Source organism: Balaenoptera borealis, assembly GCF_965194805.1.
Source record: "Balaenoptera borealis genome assembly, chromosome: 2".
NCBI classification, from domain to species: Eukaryota; Metazoa; Chordata; class Mammalia; order Artiodactyla; family Balaenopteridae; genus Balaenoptera; species Balaenoptera borealis.
The window spans coordinates 76314044-76324781 of record NC_138867.1 but is presented as its reverse complement, the minus strand read 5'-3'; the positions used below and the strand labels follow the sequence as shown (position 1 = coordinate 76324781).

Genomic DNA, 10738 nt, shown 5'->3' with positions numbered 1-10738 from the left:
TGACGTTGATACATAAGTCATTGGAATGTGGTAGGGGTTAGCATACACTTGTGGATGATTGTGTCATTAAAACTGCATCCAATCAATCTGGGAATACCTCACCTGCATTGTTCTGTAAATACCTTTCTCACTAAAACACCTGTTTGGTTTGATGGTGTTTATTTTTAGTCAAAGGAATCAAGCAGAACACATTTAAAACAAACAATTACAATTAAAGTGTGACTACATTCTGCATAGAAGAGCTAATTGCAACTCCAATAAAGAATAGCTTCCCCCCTTGTACAATATAATGTACTGATGACTAGAACTGGGCAGATTCTAGTGGAAAGACACTAATTCCTTATATTACTGTTCTACCAGATTGTCTCTTTGCTGGTCATTTGGTGAGCAACTCATTGATTTGCTAAGTTATGGAGCTAGGTGGCTCTTAAATGAGAGATAATCTGCAAATGGTTCTACGATGACTAAGGAAGAATGGAGGAGTACAAGGAAATAAAACAAGAAAATAATAATCATGTTTTAAATCTTGAAATCACTAGTGACTCCACAGTCAGGGACCTCTGCATAGAAAGTTTTTTGCCCAAGCAAACCTGGGGTCTTTCCAGATCCTGAGGAGTTGAGGAGTTGGAGAGGACAGAGGTGATGATGGTCAGAAAAAGATAAAAAGGGAAAATAAAAATACATGACAGAATCTCTGTGTCATCACAGAAGGGATGAAATCAGGGATAGATTTAGAGACTGTACCCTTTGGGGAAATCCAAAGTAAGTATGGCCTTGTGTCTTACCACTTCAGTTATTTCATCTCTCTTATGTTTCAGATATATATGTGATCTGGTTGTCATCTCACTCTTATTCTATGTGTCATTTTGCCATTTGGCCATGACAACAACCAGTGTGAGAATAAAGTCATGGCCTTCTCTGGACTCACTGTGTGGTTAGCGACATCTACCTGCTCCCTGAAGATTTCTTTAAAGGACAGGGAAAAGGGAAGCTTGGGAAAGATCCTGATAGGCAACAGGAGAGGAAGAGGAAAACAGTAAGATAGATTCCTTCACTCCCATGGCCATGTAGCAGACAGGAGAGACAGGGGAAATGATGTGTTCGCCCTCAGCTTCTAGAGGCAAAGTCGAGAGAAAAAAATCCACACTTGCTGGGAAAGGTTCAAAGGTTCCATTAAACAAACATAGTTGTTTAATTGTCTGCTTGATGGCAGGTTAGTATATTTCTTTTACCCATAAACCACAATGTGATTATTCACGTATGACTCACATTATATTAAAATAGTATTTGTTTTTCAGATGAGGGTGTTCTCATTAAAATTTGGTGAACAAAAGTATAAATGTATCTTTATGAAATCCCCAAATAAATACATCCTAAGAAGGAACTTTGGAGGAGAGTGATATACTACTGTACCTTTTAGTACATCTACAGTTATCCACCACCCCCAAGCATCACTCTCCCAGTCCTGATTTCTCTGAGCCACTTGATGCTTTCGTTTTTACTTACCCTGAAACATATAACTTGGAGTTAGAACTTAGTACAACACATGATAGTGTTTCACGAGAATGTTTACCAGATGCAGACAATCATTTAAATATTTCTATTCTGGAGACACACCTTTGATTTCTGTGTTTGAATATGTGTTATGAGAAACATGTTCCATGTTTATTCAAAGATTCCCAGATCCTGGCATGTATTATTTAGTAGAACTGAACCAATTTTAAATCCTAATACCCCAGGAAGCCCAAGATATTCAGAAGATCTACACACCTATAATGTCCACACATATCGGCACCCACACACCCAGAGGCAGAAGATTCTCAAAATGTGTATTTGAAGAGAGACAGTATAGAGGAGTGGGGAGGGCTGCATACGATGCTGTATTCAAGTCAGTAAAAACGTATCATTATCTTAGAGTTTCTCAAAGGGAGTTTAGTTTCCGAAAATCCTATGAACACCTTGGTAGAGTGAAGTCTCACCTGTGACATGATCCTTTGGTCTTTCCTACGTTTTTGCCCTTCATGTTCAAAAGTGGTGCTTCAGATGGTGTCAGTGTATTTGTCAGATCTCCATCCATCAGTAGGCCTCCTTCTTGGCTTGTTTACACGAGCCCTGCCTTGCAGGGAACATGGGCAGCCGCAGAACACAGGGAAAAGGGCCATGATAATGGCAGGGAGACAATGCCGCTGTGCCTTCTCTCATACCCAGGATGTATGCCCTCTGTCCTCACACAGAGAGGCATGAAATGAGGAAAATGATATTCATGGCATCTTTTATAGGACATTAAGTCAATAAAGTCTTTTAAAAATTCAGTGACTTGTAAATCTTTATTCTTAATATTATAATCTTAAGTTATATTTATATATATATATATATATATATATATATATATATATCTTAAGATTATATATATGTATAAATGATGAATCTTGGTTTTGTCTCCAGTGGATATAGGCATTTGATCCTAGACAGTTACCAACATTTCTTTTTACATAGTTTATGATGACAGTCACTTGTTTTTCCACCTTCACTAGAAAGACATAACTCATGCTCCTCCATTTACCTAGGACTTGTGGAAGAAATGGTGAATCCCACCCTGACCCCAGGGTTGAGACTCTTTCTTTCTGTGACATGCACAATCCCTGTGATGCTAGACCATAGGAGAGCATGACAGGTAGTGTATCACCAAGAAGTTTGTTGTCATATGCATTGTGAACATGTCATGAGCTCTAGACCATTGGCAAGAAATTAACAAAGACCAACTATATAGGTTGCTTGTTACTGTCTTTGATACCACCACTAGAATCATTCTTCTGTCTTCAAGTTTTGTCAGTCTTGTTGTACTAGTTAACAATTTAATAGGGTCCTATGTACTTTGGTATTAATACTGACCATGTCAAAGCCACGATTTATGCTAATACAGCAACTTCCCACAGGAACCTCTAATCTAGAGGTTATATAGTAAATCTTAGTTGGATTGAAATGTATAGTCCAAATGCCATAGTAAACAAATACCATCTTTTTTATCCACTTATCTCTGTCATACTATTACTTGTTAGCTACTAAAGGAGAAAATTTTGATTGTGTTTAATTGGTGGCAATTAATAATATTAGCTCCATCTTCAGTATTCCATAAGGTATATGATTTCTCCACTCAGATATTTCAACATTCACTCAGATATTTCAAATGGTTAAACCAGCTTCCTCTTTGACATGCTTAGAAGAGACCCTGGGTTTGAATTTTTATGCTTTTAAATGCGCTGTGAATCACTCTGCCAAACTCCTGGCCTTCAAGTGAATGGCATATTTTATTTACACTCTTAGAAAAAAATCTATGCATAGCCATTATTAATCACTCACACCTTTAAGAATGATCTTACCTTCTAGCTATTCATCAAGATCGGTATCCTTCCCGTTAGAAAGAGACACATCATAACCGATGTACAATCAAACTGTAGATGGGCCCAAGTACACGGCTAATTCCAGAATAGATGCCTCTTCACTTGAGGGTTACACTCACATGTGTGCATGCACACACACACACACACACACACACTCACACCTCAGTATGCTGTATCCATTCTGGCAAGTCCCTTTAAAATGCCAAACTGCTAAAACCATGTCAGCTCTCAGATAATACATCACTATGATATTGAAGAGCAACATATCATTTCCAAAGCTGTTTCTACCCTGAGCAAGGCCAATAAGACATTGGACCATTGGAAACAACAAAATTTCAAAGACCATAGTCTATGATTTTTATCAGAAGCAGGAGAGGGGAAAATTGGCAAAGAAATAAGTTCTCTCTGCTGATGTACTAATTTCAAGAGAAGACTATTTATAATTGAATCATATCTCCATTTAAAAATCAAGAAAATACATTTTTCCACCTTTGACAATAATTGCAATGCATGCTTTTCATTAGTGAAGAAATGCTAAATACATTCACAAAATGTGTTTAAAAGAATTTCATTTTTTGGTGGACATTCTCATGCATCTCTAAAATGTTGGCTGGAAATTGCAAAGGCGATGCTTTCATCAGCCCCATGGGAAAACAAAACAAAATAGAACTCAAGATATCTTTGATTTTCCCTTTTTCTTTAGCTACTACTCTGATTTTTGTATTGGGATGAGAATTAGAAAAGGCCAAATGTGTAGCTGGCTTCTAAAATGTTTTAGATAACAGCAAAATGAGGTAGAAAATGCTTCAGAGTAAGATTCTTATTACATAACATCTGTCTTCAAACGTGCATAACCTTAAAAATATCACTAAAATAAATATATCATGAGAGAGACATTTAACTATACCGGTAGCACTTTAAAATTACAAGATCAAGAAAAACTTTGCAGTAAGGCTTTGAATCATAGAAGATGCTAAGAACTCTCTTTTCAACAGAATGTTTAACTCCCTGGGCATTAAGGAATTACTTAATAGAAAAGGAAATAACCCATGGGAGAAAATGTAGCCAGCAGTAAAGCTGCTTACAATTTTTGATAGGCCCTAGTATAGCACAGCAGAAAGGCAAATGATTCTATGCTCACTCCAAAACTCTCTTTCTTAAGAGTTTCTCATTCATTAATTTTTCTTTGCTGGCATTAAAAGCTTCCAGAGAGAGGCTGGGATATTGAACTTGTTATGAATATCCTTCATACTGATTTCCTTACTTCATGGAAGGCAGATCTGTAAGACACAGGATCTAATCCCAATTTAGACTTTTATAACTAAACCCTAAAGCAAAGAAAGGCAAGCAAAGAAAGGCAGCCCCTGTAAGAAGTTACTGCAGGTAACAGGGGGATATTGCTCACCATTAAGTGTCTTAAACACAGAATAGTCAATCTTTCTTAAGGTATATTTAGTGAATGCTTCTAATGTGCCTGGAATTGTGTGAAATTCTGGTGAGGATATAAGCATGGCAAGTACAGGTCCCTTTTGTCAAGGAGTTCACAGTCTAATATATGAGAGTCGTGAAAATAATAACATTATAACGTGACATGGACCACAGAATAGCTGAGAATACAATTCCATAGAAACAAATACTCCAGAATTATATTTCATGTGGGCTTTAAACACATTGTGGAAAAGCCATCCTATGTATTTTAAAAATATTTTCCTGAGAAGCGAAATAATTTTGTGATCTTATATATTACACGCCTTTAAAGAGAGCGCCCCACTTTTTCTCGTATCAAACTAACAGTCTTATTCAATGAGGATGTTACTGTATGGCATGATGAATTTAAAGCAGCAGTGTTCATTATCTCCAGGTTTCAGGAAGGCAAAGGCAGAGACAAAGGGATACCCCTTTAGGATCTGGATTACTTTAGCCTGTTATATTTCAACTATCAAACCTGCACAAGAAGCACCCAGATTAGTCAACAAGCAGATGATTAGAGATAAAACCTCTCATCTTGGGATAAATTTAATCCAGGCAGCATGTGCTCTTTGGTCATTTTATAAATATAGCATTTTAGAACAACATTCTCAGAGATCCAGCAGTGTATATCCAGCATTGCAGCTAAAATAGTCAAATAGAAATAAAAATAACTCTCCAGAAAGTCGCTGGCATTCATGTTTCCATTGGAGAATAATTACAGAAGTCAGTTTAAAAGCTAACTTAAGAGATGTTGAACCTCTCACCCCCGCAGACATGCTAATGACTAGTTGTATTATAGTCTTAAAGCAAAGGTTCCAAAACCTTCTCTTCCCCAGATTTACGGTGTCACAATTACTGGCCGGGACCAGGCTCTCTGGAAGGAAACAGAAATTCCCTGGGCAGGGAGGAGATCCAACCACACATCTCTGGGGGCAGCAGAATTTAGCCCTGAAGGTTTAATATTTCTAATCCTGTTATTTTCTAATCCTATTACTACAATGTTGAGGTGAATTGAATATATTTCCTTCTTTATCTTTGTGCAATCTCACATATTTCCTTTAATAACGACCCTGCAAACAGTTTTGCTTCTTTAATTCTTAAAAAGAATATATACACCATCTAAATGATATCTGTTTATAGTAACATGCAGTGCTGTCTCCTTGCGATGCCTCATGACAAAGCTGGTATTACAGTGACTACACATCCAGCCCGTGATTTCTTGCCTTTTATTAACCCAACTTATTATTACATCAAAAATCATGGTTTCCACTGATGACAGATTCAGCACACACACATTCACACTAATGTGTGTGTTTATGTGTGTGTGAAATAGCTACACAATGAGTTATTGAGTTGTATATAGAAAAAATGCTAGGCAACTGCAAATTACAAGGATATAATGCCATCAAGGGGTTTAATGGTGACATCATAAATCACAAGAGCAAGGTATAAATGGACTGTGCTTTCCCACAACTCTCAGATGCCTCTGGCGCTATGATTTTAAAAGTTGTCTACTCTCCCCCAACCAGTATTCCCCTACACGTGGGTAATTTGTGTTATAATTTCCATCTTTTCCAATCCTCTTTACTTTTCCTCAACTTCAAACCTTCTCTCTACACCCGGAAAGAATCTGTCTTTCCCCCTCTGCTATTAGAGCAGCTATATTTAAATGGAACGCTGGATTGTCCCAAGTTGAAATATAACAGTTCTAAAAATCTTGCCATTCTGGGCTAGGTGTCACACTCAGACAATATGACAGACAGGTGACAACACACGCAAGAATTAAGAGATTTTTCTCCTCTTGGATAACAGTATGCTTCATGCACTATTCTCTTTTCCTCTGAGACTAGGAAATCTAATTACTCTACTACCCCTGTTAGGACTGCAAACATAGAAATGGGTTTTATAGTTTTGCTTTTTCTTCGCATCTGAATTTCAGTGAATCCAAGTAATTTATTTCTTATGTCCTAAACGATTCCCTTTTCTCTCTGATGCTGTCTTACGAGAGAATATATTAACATAAAGTAATAACTGGCCCAAACTTGTGTCCAAATTTAAATATGTCCTAGCAAAGCCAGCTCCATTCTAATTGGTTTTATGTGTCACTTTAAAGCTAGAAGACCCAACCTCCTGGCAGCTTTGCTTTGGGTCTTAATTAGCCACTTAACTGCAAATTGGTTGGCACCCTAGTCCTTTCATCAGTTGTTACCCAAATAGCATCACCGACTTAGGATAAAGAAAAGATCCCACATGTAGCAGGTCTTTCCATCATTATTGCCCTTTAATACAAAGAGGGGGGTTCCCAACTCTAATTAAGGCTACGTTTTTGATAGGCAATTGGCATCTTATTTAATTCACTCTCAGTGCAGTGTCTTAAAGGGAAAACAATCACAGTAATGTGTGTATAGTGCTATATAATTTACAAAATATTTTCATCTACTTTATTACTCTTACACAGTGTCTGTTTTAGCCATGTATTAATCAATATGTTTTTATTGGTTGTAGTGATTTAAGATGTAGGTGTTATTTCAGTCCTTTTGCATTTGCCTGCATATCCACTAAGCTGTCTATCTCCAGTATATATAGGGAGTCGGCATCTTTATTTTTTGTTGCACTTCTAGAATGATACATATACTACATGGAGAGGTACTTCTCTGCAAAGCAAACATAAGTGGTTAGTGGGCAGAAGAGTCACCACCTTCAAAGAAGACACAGTTAGTTATGAGAGAGAAGAGAAGAATCGAGAAAGAGCAAGGAGGCTTGGTTCTGTGAGTACAGAAATAAGCACATAAGGGAGAAAGGGGCCGCAGATATAGGTTGGATCTAAAAATGTGCCAGAGGAGAGTGAGAATTTGAAAAGAGTGTGACTTAATTAGTTTAGTGTTTTAACAGAATACCCTCAGTTGATGCTTTGCATGCGATATGATATAACATCCTTTGTTTCTGCTGGAAAATAAAATAAATAATTATGGTGCCTTTTTAGTAAGCAACACGGTGGGTTTTTTAAACCTGTCTTTTCAAACTGGTTTTATTAATTTATGCTACAACACTTTTTATAAATTTTAAATGCAGGTATTCTTTTCTAATCTATCATTTTAAACCACTAGAAATTATATATGGTCGTTACACTCAAACTTCCTATCTTTCTGAAAGGCAGCAGTTGAGACTTTGCATACCCCAAATTTCCTCTGCCCATCACAGCTCCCGGAGCTGACGTCCAAACCCACAGGCTGACCAAGAGTGAGATTCTTTCAGGCTGTGTGTTTCTGAAAACTTGGAAATACTGAATTATGTTTATGAGATTCATTTCTCAACTGCTCCAGAGCTTATAAAATATTAGTATTTACAATATCCCGTAACAACAAACACAGCATGGAGGCAGCTGCCTCATCAGAGACTGAGCCACAATGATTTCAGACATTTGTCTATTTATCATGGATTGGATTTCCTTGGCAAAGAATTCAATAAGGACGATGAGCACACCAGTCCAACACTTTGCTCAACTTTGCAATGAAATTTGCCCCTCACCATCACTCCAAACGCAATGCTTCTATTTGGTAAGCCCGTTGCCTCTAAGGTGAAGTGTGAAAAATAGCGATGTGGAACTGAGATCAAATGAAGTCAGGCCTTTGATTAAATGCAAACTGAGAGGGGTTGTGAAGGGAACACAGATATTTTCCCTTTGGCCAACATAGGCAGCATCTACAATTAAATCTCAAAAGGAGCAGATGTATGCTTACAAGAAAGATCTGAAAGAAAAATCATTAGGAATTATTATGCTTTAGCTATATCCAAAAGCAAACTTATTCCGTGAAATGTATGAGCTATTAACTCTGGCAACACTAGACCTTTTTTCCTCTCATATGTGATTATACAGTACCCTGTTTTTAAGTATATTATGCATTTGAATGTATCCAACAGGTTCTCTGCCCTAAATAAAAATTCAGTCGTCTAGAAGAAGCTTGATGATAATGCAATTGCTGTAAATTACTCAGCTAGCAAAGGATTTTGTTTTCCTACGTCAGACAAACAAATGAAGCACTTTACTTAGTATCTTTCACCTAGTAAGTACTGAATAAAATGTCCAAATGGACGAAATAGATGAGAAGAAAGAATTAGTCTAATAAGATAATATTTCTAGCTCATGCTACATGGTTCCTTCTGTGATAGCTAAAGAATCTTGTTTTAACCACTTCAAAAGGAAAAATATTTTATTTTTGTTTAACTACCAAAGTAATTTCACAGTGCAGCTGCTTGCCCACAAAGAACCCTGGGTAAAGGAGGGTCCACCTGAAATGAATGTGTAGCCAAAAAAAAAAAAAAAAATCTTGGTGTGTCTGAGAGTTCATTAGGCCTTCCCTGTGATAGACATTACCCTGAAAAATAAAATGGAGAGTCTCTTTTCCTCTCTCTAGATTGAGTTTATTCTGGCCAAAAAAACACATTCCAGAGTTTTTCTAATTTCCTTACTGGTGAGTTCATTTGTGAGTGGCCACAACAGTTGGCCAAGGTCAGCAAGTCAGGACCACAATGCTTTAAGACTCTTGGGAGTTGTAATTTTTATATCAAAATGGAGGTTATTCAGGGTGGTTGTTTTCCCCCAGCTGTTGTTAAGTAGACTGTATGCTGACCACCCAGTGGACGAGACCAGGGTGGGTGGAAGTGGAGAAACTATTTGATGTGACTCAAAAGAAGAAAATGCAAGATTCTTGGGGAAGATTCTATTCTGGTAGGAGGCCATGAAATACTTGTCTTAAACAACTAATCTTATTTTGTACTCTAGATTATAAACCTACCTCCTATGAGCAGCCCTTAAAAATTGAGACAAAATAGAAGACAGTGCCGAGGTGCTGTAGGAAGAAAATATGTATTAAAGTCAAGTTCATAGAATACAGAAAATAGACGACTCTAGTCTCTTAGATATTTTTAATTTGTTTTTTATATCCTGTTTTGAATAATACTAAAAAGTCAATGAATAATTTAATGTTAATTGAGTAAACCTTATGTAAGCTATTCTATCTGAATAATTTTATAAAACGAGTTATAGAACTGACTTTATAAATAGACTATCAAGTAGAATTACTATTTCTAAATAATAGAAGTAATAAAAGGGTGCAAGAATAGTGTGATTATATGGTTTTGTTTTACTCATGGATGAATAAGTAGTTTTTTCTTTAAATGACTAATTTAAACCTTAATTAATCCTTGGCTAATAAAGTAAACATAATGTAGTTCATTAAGGTGTCACTGAGAATAGAGACATGACCATTTCTATTACGTTACTTAGAATGTAAACTTCATGAGATTAGGAAAACAGGCTTATTTACTACTATATTCCTAGTACCTACAGCAGTTGCTGACAAATTTTAAACATTAGGTAAACTATTTGCTGAATAAATGCACCTAAATCAGTGATTTTGCTGACCAAAGAGAAAAACTATAAAACCAAAACAAACTAAAACAAATCACAGAAAAACAAGAATCTTAAGATTGAACCCAGAAATTTGAATGTTTTAGTAGATTGCCCAGGGATTTTGGTGATCATTTAATTTTGGGAACCACCAACTGTATACAAGTGGGTACCATGTATTAGAAACCACAAGGTGAGCCTATCTATAGACATGGAATTCAATTTAAAAGAAAGAATTTGAATGTCTTTAAAAGAGGCGCACACTCAATCTGGTTAGCAAAAATTTCTGTATCCCTCTCTACCATTGTACACTAATTTCATTTTACTCATTTTCTCTACCTGTCTCGCAACGGAAGACATTTGGGTTTCCAATGTCTGAATTATAGATTCTTGTAACTCAGTCTTCACAGACTCTCAATTTATATGAAAGCTTCAATTTGATATTTTTTTCCCTTAT

General features: G+C 36.5%; 1 protein-coding gene and 1 long non-coding RNA gene across 5 annotated transcripts in view; one reads left to right on the top strand and one right to left on the bottom strand.

The window, feature by feature from the left end:
• The window catches only part of LOC309622492 (uncharacterized protein), a 639059-nt gene that overhangs the window by 106133 nt on the left and 522188 nt on the right, over positions 1-10738 (top strand). The window lies entirely within an intron of this gene.
• The window catches only part of LOC309622551, an 82923-nt gene that overhangs the window by 53381 nt on the left and 18804 nt on the right, over positions 1-10738 (bottom strand). The window lies entirely within an intron of this gene.